This window comes from Echeneis naucrates, chromosome 4 (assembly GCF_900963305.1).
Source record: "Echeneis naucrates chromosome 4, fEcheNa1.1, whole genome shotgun sequence".
In the NCBI taxonomy this organism is placed as follows: Eukaryota; Metazoa; Chordata; class Actinopteri; order Carangiformes; family Echeneidae; genus Echeneis; species Echeneis naucrates.
In genome coordinates, this window is record NC_042514.1 from 16,078,637 (window position 1) to 16,099,423 (window position 20,787).

At 41.1% G+C, this 20,787-nt stretch overlaps 1 long non-coding RNA gene across 1 annotated transcript; it reads right to left on the minus strand.

Annotated features, from left to right (window-relative positions):
* Positions 1–18,051: 18,051 nt before the first annotated feature.
* LOC115042645 (uncharacterized) lies at positions 18,052–19,533 on the minus strand. The gene is made up of 3 exons (XR_003840695.1): positions 19,323–19,533; positions 18,842–18,872; positions 18,052–18,125 (listed from the first exon to the last, which is right to left on the minus strand). It is a non-coding gene; the product is annotated as an uncharacterized LOC115042645 (long non-coding RNA).
* Between the last annotated feature and the right edge of the window lie 1,254 nt (positions 19,534–20,787).

Sequence of the window (20,787 nt, forward strand, 5' to 3'; positions counted from 1 at the left end):
TCCTCAACACATACTTTGTCAAATTTGCATTTTGTCCACACAGACAATTAGTAAAGTGTGTGTGTTAATGTTTTTTTATATACACCCCCAGAGATTAGACTGAAAAGATCTGAATTTTAAGTTTCAAGGAGATAGATCAGAGTTTCACAAACTTGAAACAAACTGACTCAGTTAGCTGTCTTATCAAATGTGTTCAGGTCTATGATACAAATCACTATCAAACTACTGAAATATCAGTTAAACTGCAGCAAGAGAGAAATAAAGAAGCTCTGTTTCAATTAACGGGCACCTTACTTATTTATGTATTTTTATTATTTGCCATATTTGAAGAACCCTTAGGGTTGGATTATGTAAAACTTGAGACGAGTCTGATCAATTTCAGAATGAAATTTGAGAGCAGTCTGATGGACTAACTTTTACAAGATGGTTTTAATGAAGCCAAACTTGTAAATTAATTTCAAACAAGACTGCTTATTACTTGTGAAAACGGCAAAAATGTATTCATCACATTGATCAGCTAAAATGATACAGCTCGAAAGTATATCTGTTTTGAAGAACAGTAAGAAAACAAAATACCAACTTTCAATTTTATTTAGTTATTTATTTATTTTTTTGTATAAGTACAATCACGTCCCAACCCTTTTACCCTCAATCAGCTTAGCTAGCATTTTGTCCAGAAGATTTATTAAATGGATGAAATCATGAATTTGTTCTCCATTCCAGGCTAAGGTGACGACCCTTCACAGTAGATGTTCCTCAAACATTCAGCTCCAGAATTTGGTCACCAAACTTATATTAGGATTACTGAGATCATAAAAAAAAATGTCCCTTGATGTTCATCGATGTCACAGCTCTGTGCCTGAGCCCTCCCTGTGAGACAAAGCCAGAGTCCCTGTAGAAAATTAACGCATTTAGCTGTCAACGCTCAGCTCGCTTTACAATCCCAACCAGCATTCACACAGAGGGGCCTGGCCTCTTTTCTCTCCTTCCATCCATCCGCCCTGCCACTACGCTCCACCCCAACCCTCGCTTGCTTGCTTGCTTGCTTTCTTTCTTTGAGTAGGAAAGGCGATCCCCTGTATAGCTCAGAGATCAAGACAGGGAGGTGTAAACTGCAGATAAATGTGATCAAGTGTCTCTGCTATCACAAGCCCTCACATCGAAGTGGCTGGCTGGCTGGGTTTGTCTCCCCCTTCTCCCTCCACACCAGCAAGGATTAGCTGCCCCTTCTTTGTGCCTCTCAGTGGAAGCAGACAGGTAAAGGAGATGAGGAGGTGATTTTGGACTTGCGGACCTTTCAGACCTGCTCTCACTAGTAAAATGACACTGAGCAGCTATCATTAACCTCTTACAGACCTGTCTGTGTCAGAGGTCATTTCAGAGCTGGCTGGACAATGTAGGCAACAAATGTGGAACAACTCAGCGAGATGAATACAGATAGATGCATTATAGGTGCTGTATATCAAAAGAAACTGAAGGTAAACTATATAAATGAGGACTTAAGAGAACCTCTGCCATCACCTTCTAGCACTACTGAGTTAAGGCCAATAAAGTACATAACACTAACTGATTTTTTAGAACCATGTAGAATCATGTTTTGCTGTTTTGGCTTTTGTCTGGTTAAGGTGCTAAATGCTTACTGCTCACAAGAGTTACCATCCATCTCAGTTTTCTCAGGACTGTTCTCATGTTTGAGTGGCTAGTAAAATTACTGGAGACTGAGATCATTGCAAAGTCAAAGAAAAGAACACGATCACCTGCATGCCCAAGAAGACACTTTGAGGGAGGGAAACCAGTGAGGGTTGAGGTCCTTGTCTCTGTGTTAATAACCTTTCCTGTCCATCCCACTGGTCCACGGGCAGCAAATGGAGCATCCAGAATGAAATAAGCTTCAATAGTAGTTGATAATGCATCACAGGAGCTGTATGATTTCAGCACTCTCAGTGCTGCATTTAGGTTCCACAACCTCAAAGGAGTCCAGTTGCCTTGGACTCAAACACTTAAGACTGCTATGGCCAGGAGAAGTGCATCACAGGGCCAACACACAGAGACGCACAGAGACCAAAAACCACTCACACTACGGACAGTTTAGAGTCACTAGTTAACCCAAACATGATGTCTGTGGCTGGTGAGAGGAAACCCACACAGACACGGGGAGAACATGCAAACTCTGTAAAGATAGGCCACAGGGCGGGAACCGAATCCGTGACCTTCTTACTGTGGGGCAACAGCGCTAACCACTATGCCACTGTGCTTGACTGTGAACCAACACAGATAATTTGCGAGGATGTCAAAATGCACGTTGCTTTGTGCCACTGAAATGACCGAACTCATACAGCCCCTGTGGTCATATTGCCATAGATAGAGTTAACACCTGACAAAACGTGTTCGTGTTAACACGCATTGTAAATTTGAACAGACTCCATGCGGCTATTGAATGCTTTAAGTGTTCTGTTTAGTTAGAGCATCTATTACTCAGCGCGGCCGCCTTGCTCTGACATTAACTAAGTGACAAGGTAAAGCTTTGTGGCCACATAAGATGTATGAAAGTCCAGGAGTGAAGCACATTGATTTTTTTCCCATAAATTTTCTTCTTCCATGCGCTATGAATGTGTTTGAGCAGAAACTGTTGCAAAGAAACCTCTTCTCGCTTCTCTCTTTCTCGCTCTCTCACTTCCTTCTCGACAGTTCACATGTCTGATAAACCATTTATCCCTCCAAGGACACATTTCCCATCCGAGCGTCCATCCAGTGAAATAACACACCCAACACACAATGGAGCCAGTTCCTATCGTCTCAGCACAGAGAGACCCAGAACCCACATCTGCTCCCAAATACCCCAGACAATAAACAATTCACTCCTCATGTTCAAATCTAATTTTTCAGACAAAGTCCCAACAATAAAAAGAAATAAATTACGCTTCCGCTGAAGGGGCCGCTTTAGCCATTCTGGAGACATAGGGAAAAGTTTTTCTCTGAGTTTTTTCACGGCAAGCAGATTCCTCTGAGCTAGCCATTATCTCAGGGAGGAAGTTAATTAAAGTGGCCCAGTCTGATTCAATGGGGGAATTTGCTGGCGCTCGATGGACAGACCAATGGACTGATGGAAAGAGCGGAGTGACGGCCATGACACCACTTCAGAAGAGAAGATTAGCCCAGAGACAAAACTCTTGACTCTGATCAGCCCTACAGTGCGGCTCTCCTCCTGGATTACTCCTCTCTCACCCCGCCTTCTCCTCCTGTCTTTTTCTATCTCTCCCTTTCTATCCGTCCATCCATGCTTCCCCTATCCTCCACCCCCAAAAGAACTTGAGGGGGCTTGTCTTCAAAGCTTGTCCCCTCCTTCCATCCCTGTAATTCCTCACATCATTACCAAGTTTCCAAAACTTAATTTTAGCAATTACACATGCAATTAATTAATAAATGTGCTGTCATTACAGCCCCTTGTGTGATCTGAGCTCAATGAATGGGAGGTTGAAATAAAGTGGTCAAATGAACTGGGAGGGCTTCAGAGAGAGCGACAGGGAGGGAGGGAGGGAAAGCGGGAATGAGATTGTTATTAAGGGATTGCAGAGTTAATCGGTTGAGGGGCTGCTGCTCTATCAGAGGCAGAAGTCTGCAGGGAGAGCGAATGAGAGACAGACTGAGAAAGAGATAGGGGACAGACAGGGAGAGAGGGCGAGACAGCAAGAAATGTACAGAGAGGCAGAGGCAAAAGACAGGATGGAGAGCGAAGAAATCGTCCAGATGAATCAGGAACAAAAGCAAAAACATAAGGGAGAGAAGCCTGAAACAAAAGACGATAAGGGGAAATGGGTGTGTGTGTGTGTGGGGGGGGGGGGGGTTATTAATGAGATCAGTCAGTTCTCAGGTCACTACAGCAGCATGAGTAGCAATGCTAGGCAAATGACACAATCACTCTACAGAATGCACAAAAAGTACAGTCTCGAAATGAGGTTGATTCTTAAAACAAAGAAATGAGAAATGAAACAAGAAGTAAAAGTAACATTGATCATCATATTGATCAATTGTGGCCACTTGGCAGGTGATCTTTTATGAAACAGTCACTTTTTTTTTTTAGCACAGTTGAGAATCAGGAAACCATCCAAATATATGCATGTGGTTTTAAATGATTTTGGCCTTTGTTAGCAGATGTGACAGAGAGGTTTTGTTGTTGTTTGAAGGTTCAGTGGAGAAACACAGGCTGGGAGACACAATGCTGAGTCATTTATCACTTCAGTGTATTAACAGGAATCGCACTTGATATGAGGAACAGGATTGAATAACAGGTTTGCATGCGTGTGTGTGTTTGTTTGGGTTGGATATCAGATGTGCAGAATTAGAGTAAAGTTCATTAGCCAATACTCGAGCTGCATCAAGCGGAGGCAGTGATGTAGAATGGGCAGTCACATGGCATGACACATGGAAACCTCTGACTTTTTAGAACAAGAGTTTCGCTGAACTTCTGTTGCACAAGTTCAGCAGGATATGCCAAAAGAATGTTACAAACAAATCAAAGTGTGGCTGAAATTCCTCCGACATATACAAGTTAAACATCATGTACCATTTCTGTTAATATTTCCACACACTTTGTTATTTAAAACTATTTTATGTTTGAAAACCATATGTATTATATGGCAGCATATATGCTGCTGATAATGATGATGGCGACCACGATGAGAGAAGCATAAGACCGGAAGTCTCTGAAAACTTAGGAGAGAGAGATGCTCTTAAATCTTAGATAAGGCCTAACTAAAAGAATGTAATACTGTAATTTACACAGCAGAAGACATAATGTAAACATATACAATATAAAATTCATTCATTCATTTTCTACCACTTATCCATCTCTGGGTCACTGCGGGTGCTGACGTTGGGCGAGGGCAGGGTACACCCTGGACAGGTCGCCAGTCTATCTCAGGATATAATATAATATGAAAAACATGAAAAACAACAAAAAACACTACATCTTTAGCCCTAACATGTGATCAGTAAAAGCTTAAATCAGAGTGAGAATAGACATCATAAAGTGACCAGTTTATCGAAACCTCTTATGTTGAATGAGGAAAAAGGAAAAACAAGATTATGAACAGAAGAGAAACCAAATAACTCTGTGTCGCTTCTCAGCTTCTCTAATCTGCTCTGAGTGCAAGCTGCTCGATCGGGATGAATTAAAGATGAGGGTTAAAACACCACAGCTTCCAGGGTTAAGAGGAGAGTATCAATAAACTTGGTCATTTCTTCTAACTCTACGGCTTTTCTTAAGTTTTTGTCAAAGAAAAGCAGACTGTCATGAACCCACTCTGGGCGCATCTGTGTGTTTACCAGATCAGGATATTTATTTTAACTCACCATAATACAGTATGTCGCTTTGTTTTACTCTGACAAAGTGTATTTACCTCTGTCAAAACTGTCAGTATGTATGGGTATGGTCTGCACTCTGCCAATTCCATCCCAACACACCCGCCTGTCAAAACAACAACTCTCCCTCCTTTTTTTAAAGAGAAGAAGGGTAATTCCATGAATTAAAATGCTTAAATGACAGTCAATCAGGCTTGTAATTCCGTCTGGTATAATTAGAGGCTGGGAAAACTAATTACAGCGGAGAAACCTAACTCTCCTCTCGCTCCCACTCCTCTCGCTACTACAGCAACCCTCATCACCGAGATCAGGTGACAGCTATCAAACTCGTTAGGTCGCCATGCACTACCACACACACACACACACACACACTCGCAACAACAACACATATACGCAGACACGCACATACTATGTGGTTGAGCGAGCAGCTAGGCCAAAAAGAGATGGAGATGAGGAGGAAGAAGATGAAGGGATAAGAAAAAATAGCAGAAGGTAATCAAGAAAGAGTGGAGACAACAACAGGTTGTGTTCTTAATCAGCAGCACAGGCAGGGAGAGTGACAGAGAGAGAGAGACTGAAAGTGTGAGGAGATGAGGAAAAACAAGTGAAATGGAGAGGAAGAGAGCGGGAAAGGGTTGATGAAGACAGATACATAAAGAGGGAGGGGAACACTGAGAGCATATAGACCGAAATGTAAACTACTTTAAATGCATCAAGTTGTCTCGGCTTGATTACCACTGGGAAAAGCTGTTTTCAGTTTCTTTAAAAATTGTTTCTGATTATACCCGCGACCTGCCTACAATTTTACAGATCTGAGAGACACAGCTACTGTTAATTAGCTATAGCTATAATTAACTGCTTAAACTGCTGGAAAACTTCATTTCTTGTAAAGCACTGAAGGACAAAGTCTCGCAGCAGAAAACGCGTGAGGGCAAGTGAGTTCATCGTTAGCTACTTCAGACTGACAAGTGCAGCAGCATCAAAAGCTGTGAGACAAAACTACCACGAAGACGAACCAAGTGAGATTACAGTGAGGATCTGGGCAGCCGCCAGCATTCAGAAGTACTTCCTCACCTGGCACCGGACGTCAGTGAACATCAGAGCGACAACCAGCTTTAAGTAAATTGATGTTGGAAATGAAAATTGGGCTGATGTCAACAACCAACATTGGCTAATTGACATTACGATGTTTAGTAGATGTTGGGTTTTTCTCATGACTGTTAAGTATCTAACAGTTGTTGATACTTCAAAACACAACTTAAAAAATTGATGTCAGCTGTCAAAAGTATTCTGCCGTTCCTGCCATTGACCTTTGGATGCCACAACCAATTCCAACCAAATATCCACATCTTCTGAAGATTATTTTGTGTCCGCGCCGTGGAAGGAGGTGTGAAGGAGAAACTTCAGGATGTGAATAAAGTTCATCATTGTCATTTTCATAGATTTTCACAAATGTATCTGTTTTTTCTCATTTTTCTCATTACTCATTACGTCAAGTTTTTCTTCTTTTCTGAGAGAAGGCAACATTCACTGTCAACAAGCTCCTTGTGCCCGTAAAACGATTCTGTTAAATTGAAATTGGAGAGAAAAATTAAGAGAAAATTTGACGACTCTATTTCTAAATAACATAATTTCTGATCTGATTTCCACCCCAATGTTAGTATTACTTGTTTTCGATTTTTGTTGTTGATAGAGACTCATTTGCTAAAAAAAAAAATAAATAAATAAAAAATATCGCAAAGTAGCTCATTTAGGTTAAACCAGCTAAAAATTGTTGAATTCCACAATTTTTATTCACAAAATTAACAGATATTTTCTTTTCAACCTGGCTTGTGCAGTTTACACAGAAGAGTGCACTCTCACTTCTAGAGATGCAGATGCAGCTTCAGGCTCACAGTTCCAGTAAAGTGATGCCTGTTGCTGGCGGCTCAGCTCTGTAACATTTAGCCCTGTTTACATCCCTGCCACAACACAGTAATGACCAGGTATCACCTTGAGGTCATACTCATTACACTGAAACCAATTGTCCAAAACCTGCTTTCTTAAACTACGGGTCGAGACCCAAAATGGGCCCAGGGCCTTATTGTGTGCTGGTTTCCTAGTGAGTAGAGAAACAGAATACTTTGATGACCCCCCAACTGCCTGCCAGGAGCTAATCTTCCACTTTGTCCTGTTTTGTAAAATCTTAAGTTTTATTTAAAGCAGATATAATCTGTCCGCGGTGCCAGTTTTGAGTCTAAATTGGAAGAGAAAAACATATTTTCTGTGGCATTTACAACCACATGCTTACACACCTAAAAGTCCACTTACGCACTTTCTGGCTGCAGACACCAGGCTGACATTACGAGAGCTCTAACACATACTCTCTGTTTATTCTTGTTCACTGTGTTTACCTGTTAACCCTCCATGTGTCGTTGACTCTGCAGTGAGAAACCGGTGTAAATGTCACCGCGCGTTCCCTTCAAACCACGTTGTGAAGGTGGGTGGGGGGACCTGTTTCCAAGACGACTGGGGTCTCATTTTTCGCCAGCGGCCCATTCCCAACCTGTTACCAAATGAGCTGGAGCGGCAGTGCCGAAGCTTCAAAGGGCAGCAGCCTCGGAGCCGCCACGGGGGCCGCTAATGTCAGGAAACCCAATACAGCAGAAAGAGCTGGAAGATTTCAGCTAAAGCTACATAGACACACGGACAGATGGGCAAGTTGTTTGGAACAGAAATATATATTCTTCTTTCTGTTCTCTATCTTCTATCTCAGCGATATACTGCATTCCTCACAACCTCAACCTCAGTTGATGGAACCATGTCGAATTCACATTTTACTTTCTGGGATTTTTCAAAAGTTTGCGTAAAATTCACTTGATAGTGGATGGAAAAAAAATTTGGCAACTCTTCCTCACTCCCTCTTCATCTACTGGCACTTCTTGCTGTCTTTCCCACTCTCTCTGTCATTTGCCTTCGTGCCTGCAGGTCGCAGAGCTTCAAAGTTTATTTCTCTCCATGTTAAGCTCTGGAAAAATGCTTGAAATGAAGAGAAGAGAAGAGAAGAGAAGGATGTAGAAGTTCAGAGAAAATAAGGAACTTCACATGAAACATTTAGATAGCATGCTGTCAATATGCAAATACAACACATTATTAGAAGACAATAATAACTTCAAAGAAAAAAAGAAAAAAAAACAGCAACAAGGCAGATCAGAATGATGACTCAAAATTCCAAACAAAAAGCCAGAACTCCACCCAGAGTCCAGTAATCAGTCCCGTGTACTCATTTGTCTGGGCAGCGTCTACACAGGTATATGCTGCATTTTGTTGTTTTAATGTGGCTGGATGTCTTCACATGCTTTGCATCTGGTGACAGTCACCAAAACAATGTACATACTTGTCAGTGAGGTACTCAAATTCTGCAACTGTATGTGGCATAGTTAAATACAATGTGCCTCCTGTGTGTTGACATGAAAACAAAAGGCAGAGCGTTTTGTTGTCATTCATTATCATACAAGTAGAGTGCTTATGTGTATGTGTATATACAATTAGTGAAGGCCAAATTGTCACTAAAACACTAATCCTTACTTAAATTAGTTTTTAATTTGCAAATGTATTTATTCCTCACCAAATATTTTCCTAACCTTCACTAGTCCTGATTTCCATGATCATATTGTTGTTTGATAAAGTCCAGAAGCAGGGGATTGTTTTCCTGGGTTTTTCGTGTCAGCCTGTTACGACAATCTAGGACACAAGATGATATTACAGTAGGTGTACACAACCCTGAATGCATTCCTTCTCTCAAACACATGAGCAGAATTTGTGACTATGCACTTGTTTATAAGGCAGCAAAAAGCTGTGTGTGTGTGGGTGTGTGTGTGTGATGGCTCATTCTCTGTCTCCCATATGTCCTGTTCTGGAGAACTTTACAGGACACTTGGTTTTTCCATGGAACTGCTCTGTGTGTGTGGCAGTATGTGTCACTGAAACAACAGCTGGCAAATGGAGGGGTCTCCTGTTGCACTCTCTCTCCTTCTTTCCCTCCTTCCTCTTTCATAACAGATTTTTGGTTTTTGGTCAAAAACCAGATACAGTAGCTGTACCAGGCTTGATCACGTTCTGCAAAATTGCCTTCCCCACCTCCCACAGGAAAATGACACACTTCCAGCCACTATTCATCTGCGCTTGTCCCTGGGGACGTCTTCTGTGTTCCTTCAACCTGGCCTGGATGCGTCTGTTCACCTGCTCCCCACGTATCCACCTCACTGTCTGTCCATCCATCTATCTGTCTGTCTGTCCAGGCCTGTGTTCTCTCACCAGGGTTTGATTTCAGGCTGAATTGACGCCCTGTAAGACGAGTCAAAGCCAGCGGCTCTGTGGAGGCTCCTGGGAGGGGACAGGGGGGCGCACGGCCAGGTTTCATCCCAGGGAGGGTGCAGTGTTCTGGGGTTAGGAGTGGCCCTGGGGGCCCCTGCACGGTGGAAGGACGGATGGGTGGATCCGCTGACTGATGATTGTATTTCCCCCGGGGCAGAGAGACATAGATCACAGCAGGTAGAGTAGGAGAGAGAGCAAGAGTGTGCTGGATAGAGTTAACTGTTTCACTCTTAACACAATGTTTACAGACTCCGAACCAGAACTGCATTATGTGTGTACTTTTGATCAGTGGCTGCTTTTTCAAGGTTTGAAACAGATTAATTTTTTTTTTTTTTTTTGAAAACCTCAAGCTTTGTACCAATAGTACTTCTTTTCTTCAACGTTACAATATTGATGAGCAATAAGACAAAGTCCATTAAGCCCATTATATGACACATTATGAGCAAATTCCTGTAAGTAAATGTGTTTGATCTGATAGTCCACAGATAAGGAAGCCTTGGGTGAACAGACTTTAATGTTGTTTGTTTCCTTAATCGTAACAGCAGTCAAAAACGGTTTATTTCACTCGCGATCACAATCGTTCTCTGATTGCAATGGATCTTTTTTAAGTCCTTGCTCTGTCACCTTTATGCCTCAGCAAAAATAAACCTGAACCATAGCGGTGCGTGATAATTTAACAGTTTATGTAAGGCCCTGGCAGGTGGTCCATGTTGAAAGGGGCTCAGATCAGAAAGGGGACCTATTACAAATGATGTATTTGGCCATTTAATGGGACAGACATGATGACAAATAATACATTTTTCCTGATTTGTTGCGGGATAATGTGAAAGGTCTGAACAGAGCCATGACTTCCACACCATCTAGCACCTCTGTCAGCAAGTCAGGCCATATTCACCCTTTGTATACTTCTTTTGGGGGTCTCCATGCATTTGGCCATAGAAAACTATGTTCCCTTTCAGGTCCTATAGGAATATGTTGCTATGGATACCAGGGATCATTTAGCTTTAGCATGTCTTTTAATCCAGGCAAAATTATAACTGTAGCTATAGCTCTAGCTGGATTAATGCAATTATAACCTATTATTACAGCAACAGTGTCACAATTTCTTCCACGTCTGCTTTATCGCTGGCTTTCTGACAGACTCTTGTCCTATATTATAAACGGCACTAGCACAACCCTTCCAGACACCAAATATAGATTCAGTTTCCGCTGTAAAACAGCTGTTTTCATTAAATACATTTTTGCGTAATCCTACTTGTCAAATTAACATCAAAGACCGAGCAAGAACAAAGCAAGAGGAAGGACAAACTCAGTCAGACAGAATTACTTCCTGCAACTGACGGATCGTCAAACAAAGAAGCAGACCAATAAATTAAAATGTTAATCTTCCACTTCCTCTGGGTTTTCTGATGTTGTTGTTATTGGTGCAAAGTTTACATGGTTGTGTTTTCATTATGCTGCACTTCCGAATGTTCTCATGTCAATCATCAGTGCTGCACCCTTTTTATCTTCACCTTTGGCTGCTCTTACAACTCAACAACAAAGCAATTTTTTTTTTTTTTTTGGATTTATTGTTAAGAGGCAGAAATTGTAAGGATTTCACTTTGTGTGCTGTGCTGTTTGTGTTTTCATGAGAAAGAAAGACAAGAAGTGAGAGTCTAAATCAGAAACTGTCAACTCTTTCTTCTGATGTATCAGATGTATCAATCATTAGGAAAAATATCTTTCTTCTTAAATATTACAAAGTAATCACTGTTACTCTTATGTTGTGACTCTTTATATCAGTTGCATTTGTTTTTATTAGTTCTATTCTACACATATTAGCTATCATGTGTTGCCCCTGCAGACAGGTTTTTCCTGTGGGCTGATGGTGTTGTTGTCTGAGTATCAGGCTGTAATGTGTGCAGGTTCTTTGAGATCCCAACTCAAACCACCTTGGACAGCAGTTCGAAATACATTTTTAACCAAATGTCTCAAAGTTGTGAATACATTGAACTCTTCTCCTTCTAAACATGACTTTATCAGTAAAGTGTGAGAAGTTATTTCATTGTCAGCAGCGTCCGGTTCGTTCGGTCCATCGGTCTGACTAGCTGCACTAGTTTCTGCTTAACCAAAGTATTTTAAGCACAAGCCAGAGACACATGTCCGTCTTCTTGCGTTATTGAGAGGTTGGCACACAGCTTTGGTTCTGTTGTTGTATTCACCTTCTTCGTCAAAGCCACATATAATTTGCACACAAAATCCTACACGATTCAGATGTCTGATCTGCAAAACAGTTTTAGTACAAATGAATAAAGTAAAAGAGAATAAGAGTAAAATCACAGCTTCATGATGACATAAGAATATTTTGTATTTGCTTCTATGTTTGCTCAGATTCATGTGAGAAAAGTTTGGATGACACTGGCTCTGGTGTGTAAAGGACTTACTGAGGTTTCTTATGAGGACCAACCTTTTTCCAATTCTTGTGACACTGAATGACAATCTCACTTTGTCACACAGGGAACTGCAATACTGGCCCAAGGGCTGTGTGTGTGTGTGTGTGTGTGTGTGTGTGTGTGTGAGGAGGGGTTCACCTCAGCTTTGAAGCAGTTTCAGGTATCCGTGTGCCAGCCAGGTAGACAGGCAGCCCTCAGCCTAAAGCCCATGCTGCCCTCTCTATACATCTGTGTGTGTGTGTGTGTGTGTGTGTGTGTGTGTGTCTCAGGGGAAGTCTCTGGTGGTCCGTCTGCTACGTGAAGGATGGTCTCCCTCTCCACTTTCTTTTTACCCTTCTCTACTTTCCACTGTTCCTTTCCTCCCTGCCTCTTCCTCTCCTCTCATCCTCCCCTCCCTTCGTTACTTAGTCCTCCCTCTATTTTCACATTTTATACCAAACAACAATAATTTATTAAGAATAATCTGTTTCTAATCTATTTGTAACTCAGATCAACATTTGGAGTCATGTGATCTGATTCTAATAATATCAAATAAGGTACATGTTTTAAAAGCGCATGTAAGTAAATGAAGCATGGAAAGACTTTTGTTTTTTAATGGGACAAACAAACAAACAATATCTAGATGATGATGACAAACTGATTTAGATTTTAACTGATGCTTGCCCTTTTTGAAAATATCTAGACTTGTCAGATTTACTCATTTCTACTGTTGGGTAAAATGCAGAGATATCACAAAACACAATATGACAGGAAACAGAATCATTGCAGTTTCCCTGGAGGAGAAAGGGACAGAAACCAAAGGCAGCAGTTTGTGATCTGAAAGCCTGTTGTCAGTTTGTGAATTGTTTGAATAATATCTTGAGCTACCTCTGACAGAAACCTGCCATATTTCTTCTATCTGTCTATATCCAGATCATTCAAACGTATGGTTGTTTTTTTTTTTTTTTTTAAGCTAATAGCTGTGTAGCTATTAGCTATTGTTAAAACTCACTAATGATGTGAGACGTTGATGTTGATGTTCCTGATGACATGACACACCGTTACACTTGAATTATGCAAAGAGTATTTTTCTGCTTCTGGCCTGACAACTGTCGCCTCTTCCAGCTGCTGTGCTGGCTGGCTGCTGAGCGGTCTCAGATCATATGCATAGATAACAACAGTCATGCATAACAATTAACACTTACCCTTCCTGGGAGAAAGGACATTAAGACTACAGTGCATCAATGACACAGTGATAGATAGATTGTTTTGAACGCTTTTGACATATCCAAAATAAACACAAATTGATAAGATCAGCACCATCTGTTTTTTGGAGCATTTTTTTTGCTTGCTTCTTTTGTTTCGGGTCGCTTTGGCCAATGGCAGTCTGTTTTTTTCGAAATAATTTTTTTACCAGTTCATATGCATTGCATTTGACAACTTCAGTGTCGGTAAAAAAAAAACAAACAAACAATAACAGAATAGAAGAGCTATTGTTATTTTTATTTTATTTTACTGTCTTTAGCTATGTCATATTCACAAGCTGTGAAGAGGTAAATGAGATAGGCACCAGGTCGCCCACACCCATAAACACAGTGCTGTCATTATTGCACCATATGGAGAGTGATGGTTGAAGTCAAGCATAATCTTTTGCTACTCCATCCTCCTTTCTATCAACCCCCCCCCCCCCCCCCCCCCCCAACCACACACACACGCACACACATACTCACTCCACCATCCTGTGTTTTGCTTTCAAACTGTTTTAAATGGTGACAAGAATATCTCTCTCTGTGAGCTCTGTCATTTACACTATGCGAACTGAATTTAGTTATTCATTCATAAGTGTTGGTGAGATTCAGGGGTTATATAAACAGCAGAAGCAAGGCGGTTTTCTTTGGACAGCACCATTCATACATTCAGCAATTCAGGGTGATTTAAAGAGTTAAAACAAAAGAATATATAGCATTAAAAACATGGCATTAAAGATAATAATAATAAAAATGAAATAAAGCAAGACAGCAAAATCCATTTTAAGAATAAATTACAAATTAGTGATTAAGAGGACGCAACAGTTTCAGTGGACGCAGTGAATGCAGCAGTAAATAAGAATGTTTTCAGACGCGTCTTGACGGAGGCTACAGACTTCGAAAGCCTCGGGTTTTCTGGCAGCTTGTGAGTAAACCTGTCCCAGAGGACCTGAGGGGTCTGGATGCCTCACTGGGGACTAGGAAGTCTCTTAACGTTTAGGCCCAAGACCCTGAGGTGCTTTAAAGACCCGCAGTAGGATTTTCAAATCGATCTTTTGACTCACGGGAGGTCAGCATAGTGATTTAAGAACAGGTGTAATGTGTTCGACCTTCTGGGTGTTAGTGAAGACTCTGGCCACAGAGTTCTGAATAAACTGCAGCTGTTTGATGGATTTTTTTAGTCAGACCTGGGACGACACTGTTACAATAATCTAGCTTACTAAAAATAAAAGCATGAGCAAGTTTGTCTGTGTCTTCTTTGGGTCCTTTAATTCTTGCTATATTTTTGAGATGGTAATAGGCTGATTTTGTGATTATCTCTACGTGGCAGTTAAAATTCAACTCTGAGTCCCTAAATACACCAAGATTTCTGGCTTGATTTGCAAGATTTAGTTTAATGGAGTCAAGGCAAGCGCTGACTTTTAACCTTTAATTTTTAGGGCCAAAATACTCGTGTTTCTGTCTTTTCTGTAGTTAGCTGGAAGAAGTTCACTTATTAATTTCTTCAACGCTCCTACTCAGAATAAGGGACTGTGGTCGTCTGGTGACACTGAGAAGTATGTAAACATTAATAATGTCAGGATTTCAGTTAAGAATGAGCTTCTAACACTTCACACCACAACTCTGAGAGAAAACAAGGTAATATCTCCTGCCGTATGAAGCAATTACTGTCAGAATTAAAGTGACAGATATAAATCCTCCACCAAGGGGCTTTTGGAAAGCTGATCCACATTCCTCTAGGTTTTTTTCTATTCAACAAAAACTTTTAACTTTAAGTGAAATTTGAACAGCTTGTCATTTTAGCCAAGAACTATGACAAGTACTCTTTTTAATTGAACAAAACCCGACCGGGGAAGTATTTCAGCCATTTTGCTGCTGTTGGTGACCAAATGCATTGAGATGAAAGCTCCCCCTCAGGATCATTGCACTTGGTGATTTCAGCTCCAAGGTCATACTCGGAGGGCACCAGTTCACGTGTTGTCATTGGCTACTTGATGTGAATGGCTCTCCTGATCTTCCTCTGACCACAGATGATCTTTGACCGCACCGCCGCTCCGTGTCCATTGTACTCTCGTCCAGGGTGTTTCTTTATTCATGTGGTCTTTTGATGGCAACGTAAAGCAGTGAAAGTACTTCAAACAGTTAACTTAAAGTCACATAGTTTTGTTTGGGGTTTTTTTTCCCTCTTGTCAAAACATGTTTTTGCACACGCTCAGCATTACACAACGTATGTGCTGTTGCCAATTATCCAAATTGGCAGCGCACCAAGCAAAATCTGCAGCAGGTAACATTAACTGTGAATGCCTCACACAACCCCGTGTCAAATAGCCTGAACAATCATTTTAAAGTGAAGGATTTTTTTCATTATTATTTAATGTTGTTTTTTGTTAAATCACAGGATATAAATATATCAGCACTAATGACCATTGAGATGCATGTTTTTGGTTATGTGGAATAGCAGCATCATCTGCTACAAGTCTTTTCCCTCTCCTCTTCGTCTCAATGCTAAGACGATGACACACAGCTAAGTGTGTGTCACGGCAGATTCACAGACTCCTCCCTCACTTCCTCCCCGCGTATGTCATGTTGGTGCATAATAAACCTCCTCGCCTCGCCTCCATCTGACTCTCATCGCACTGTCAGTGTGTTTGTTGCAATGAATGGGATTTAGTGTCACACATAGAGAGCCAAGGCTTCTTAAAGTGTGTTCTCACACACCCCCGGTCCCTCCCTAGTCAGGCTGCATGGATGTGTTTGTGTGTGTGTGTGTGTGTGTGTGTGTGTGTCAGGTAGGTTAATGCGGCACTGTCATCAAAAGTCTTATCGCTGTTGGACAGGATTCAGCACTCCACCTCAGTGTCAACTTAGCACACAAGCGTACATGCACACTCATTTCTTGGCACCTCATTAATGTTTTTCCTTGAAAGTTAAAGTCTTGACAAACTCTTAAAAACTTTATTTGGTTACTCATCAGGCATGTCTGCGTATATATGGAGGAAGTGTGATTGGAGAGCGTACTGGTAGCGGCTTGGGAAAATTAAGGCCAAAAAATATTTCTGGTACCATGACTGAGCCGTCCTCCTTTCAGCTCGGTGTGCTGAAATTGCAAACAGTCATGAGTGCCCTTTGAGATTTTATGTGCTTATTTTACAATGTGGATATGCACTGATGTTGCCAGTTTGTACCTTTTTGAAATTTATTATCCATCCAATTATCTATACTGCTTGACACAACAACCAGTCACACTCATCGTCGGACTATTTAGAGTCACCAATTTACCTAATGCGTTTGTCTGTGGATGGCGGGAAGAAGCAACAATATTTTGCTTCTTCGTACAGCCCACACAACTATCCTTTTTTCAGATCATAGGTATTTCAGTGCTTCCTGGCATGCCATCACCTTTCCTTTATTTGCTTGATTTTATTAGTTTTATTTGAGCTGTATTTTATTTCATTTCCTGCTGGCCACATAGGTACTGTAATCATCTTACTTGTGACCGATTGAGACTGATGGCCAGCCAAGTGTGCTGATCAGAGAGGGCCTCAAATGTGACTGAAGGCTCAAATGGCCGGCAGAGTTAGATGCTGATTCTCAGTGGGTTCAGCATTTAACTCAATGAAATTCTCTAATGATTGAACAAAGCCTGAATTTAGATTTTTCCCTCTTACTTTCCCTCAAATCTCCTGTTTTTCAACTGATTCGACAGGCCAGCGTTTGCAGTGCTGTTCTCAACATAGCACCTATCTGTTAACCGTTATCTGAGACATGAGGATTATTGCAGCCACATATTTGATGAACAGAAAGCGCTATCTGTTTTATGCTACCCCTGCAGAGGTGCCCACTTAACAATATCCAAATTTAATGATAATATTAGTGTGTTCCAAGATGAGTGGAGTGGAACAATTAGAGTCAGGCAGCCACAGAGTGTTTGGCAGCTTATCACAGCGCTGCTACAGTCAAAGACAAATGGTTTTATCTATAAAACAACTTATTACACAGGCTATCACCCTTAAAGAGGAGACACGGCACCACTCCCAGGCATACACAAACACTTTTATAGTCACAGAGGCAAACAGACACACATACACCCACACGAGTTTATCTGTGAGGTTAAACCTATTATTAACCCCAGGGGCCTGAGTATTAAACTCTTCTTCCTGACGGACAAAAGATCTTCTTGAGGAGAATAACAATCACAGAACGACTGAGGAGGGAGCCTGATAGCTTCTTAAAAAAAGGAGAGAAAACCACATGAAAAAGATAAATAAGCTGTGATTGCTTCCTCCTCCTCCTCCATCCTCCCTCCTCCCACTCCCTGCACACACACCCCGAGGCTCATGGGTAAAGCCGCTGTATCAGGTGAAGCGTGATCCGAAGTTAGCACCATTCCTATTGTCGACTTCCTTTTTATGTGTCATATTAGTTTCAGAGAGACAAAGGTAGGATCGATCCAGCGGAAACAAGGTACCACTGGAGAGAGGGGGAGAGAGAGATAGAGTGAAGGAGGAAAAGACTGGAAGAAAGAGAGAGAGAGAGAGCAGTCATGCTAATATCGAGTTATTTTTCCATTCAGTCAGTGGGGCAGGAACAGAAACACACAGACAGTCACTTGAAAACACAGATTTCTATTTACTCATTTGGCAAACAATCTTATCTAAAGCAACTTACAGTTAAGTGACACGCAAAACAGGAGAAATTCAAATTTTGCATCTTCGTTGTTGTTGCTTTGGCCTTTAATCCTGGACACCTGATAAACAATAAAAGGGGACACAAGAGATTGCACATCAGGTTGTCAAACTGTAAGATTATCGACACAAACTTTTACTTGTGCTATAAGTGCTGGTAAATGAAGTGAGCAGTCAACCTATGCACACAAATTCTGTTTACAGACAACTGAACTTCAGATGATGTTTTCTGCGTCTGCTGCTAATAAGGACATGTTGTTCATTTATGGATCAGTCAAGTTGTAAAAATGTTGACAATGAACGTGTAGGTCAAATGTTCAGTACCATTCAAAAGTGTAAACCTAAACCTAAACCTTTACTCAAACCTTAAAGCTGTACATGAGACCTATTCCACCACTCACACACAACAACCAGATGAAAAAGGCACCATGTTACAAGTATGCTGCTGATACTATATATATGTTACACAGGCCAGGTTTGTTTTTGTCATGTTACTTCAGCCCAAATTTTGTGATGGAGCATTTCTCATAATATACATTATATTATATGATATATTCATTAGTATAAAGGAAATTCTGTGTATTTTTGAACTGCAGCTTTTTAACACAGTGTTTGGTTTTGTTTTTTTGCATTAGCGAGATATACATTTGACTACAGAGCATCCACGTCGTAACAAGAGGTAGGAGAGGAGAGGAGAGGAGCACCCAGGAGAGAGAAAGGAAAACAGGGCTGACCACTGGAAGGACATGGGAATAAACAATAAAAGAAAATTTTTCACCTTTTCTTTCTCTCTGCCAGGCAGGAAAAGTCTAATACAAAAAAAAAAAAAAAATGGTTTGAGTGAGTACAGTGATATCAGTGATAGTCTAGTCTTGTTCCTGTCCCATTTTTGGATCCTGATGGGACCAAATCCCAGGATAAACCAAGACTGAACGGTGTGTCTGTTCACTTGTGAGAAGCCTTTTTACACAAACACATTGTGGAGCTTTACCTCTCACTGTGAGGATAAAAATCTGATCCCTATCAGGCACTCATGTTTTTCTGGTTGGGGCCTGGGTACAGTGTAGGTTATTTATCTGCCAGAATAAGCCTTCAGAAAATTGTTAAATTCTCACAGATGACTAAAAGGAAATTCATGTTTGAAATGTTTGTTCTATGCCTGTTATTCTAATAAGCAGACAGAAGCCTTGATCGACTGCCGTGTACTCCCTTTCACAGACACACAAACAAGGACAGACTCGACAACTCAAACAACTAACCTTCAAGCACCAGCGATGTCAAGATGGAGATCTTCCATCTTGTCCTGCGACCTCAGTGAGCATCAAGGTGACAGATGCGTTCAGTGCATATCCAGCTGCTTTGATAAACACCAAGAGAAGGTGATCTTGAACGAATGCCATATTTCTCTGTCTTGTGAGCACAAGCTGGCAGAGAGGTCACGTTTAGTCAATTTAGGCAAGTGTGACTCAAAAGCAAAAGGATAATATGAACCAGATGCCTTTGTTTGTCCCGGCTTGGCCTCATCAGCAAACAAATTTAACTTGGACACGGATGTAAAGTGCCCTGCACATCTGTTCCTCTGGCTAAACCTGGCCTCCTTCCTGGATTAGTCAATTTTAAGACACCTTTATGTTGTGTTGGCGTACTGCACAAAGGGACGGAGGTTAGCAATAACAGAGAGGTTCAATCAAGTTTGAACGTTGTCCCATATGTGCATGTGGATTTTCCTGCAGGCACATTTGCTTTCTCTTTCAGTGGTAAGACGGGCAGCTCAGGTGAGTTTGAGATAGATATGAGTGTGAATGTGCATAAATGTGATTGCCAAACAATGTACAGAAATAAATTCGGGAGTATTTTAAGAAAGTCTCTTTGTCAGGAAACAATTCCACATTAGCTATTGCCATTTATCAAGTAAGTCCTCCCATTTTACATGACAAGACACATTTTTCATTCATTTCTTTATATGAACATTTTATATATATATATCATTGCAGTAAAAAGAAACTTTACCATGTAATAAAAATAGGCCCAAATTGACAAAACCACTTTGCTGTTCATGAATATGTTACATGTGTCATCTGGTATGTATGGGAGTCTCCTTAAGCCACTTTGCCCATATTCCTAATTTCAATTTGAAGAAACATTTTTTGATACCTTGGTGTTAATTGTTTGATGCCGGGATACTTCCTCTCTCCCATAGTGCTCTCTGGTTTCATGGCAGGTCAGGGTGGCATGAGAATGACCTGTCAGGTCCAGGGTCAGAGGCCACGGGGTCAGGGCTAGGCTCAGGTACAGGGGTCTCATTACACTTAAGGAGACAGGCGAGGGGTCTTGTCACTCACTGTCAGTAGATCACAGCACTGAACCATAACCTTCACCTCTCTGACAAATCTATCAGCACTGCAGCCTACACCTCTGCAGCCCAGAGTTAGGCCAGGAAACATGAATGTGGATCAATATTAAGTTACTGAACTTGAGCTGATGACAGAGACTTTGTATCAAGGTTTTATCTAAATTTCTTGGCTCCTGAAGAATTCTAACATTTGAACAACACTGGTGGTGAGATAACAGACGTTTTTTAAATCAAGGGCTGCCACAACTCTCTGCGGTCATGTCATTTTGCTCAAACAGCCCATCATATCATGTTGCTTCATGTTGCAAGACGTCATCAATTTTCAGTCATTTTGTTTTTGTGGGTCATCACGTAAAAACAACAACTCCAAA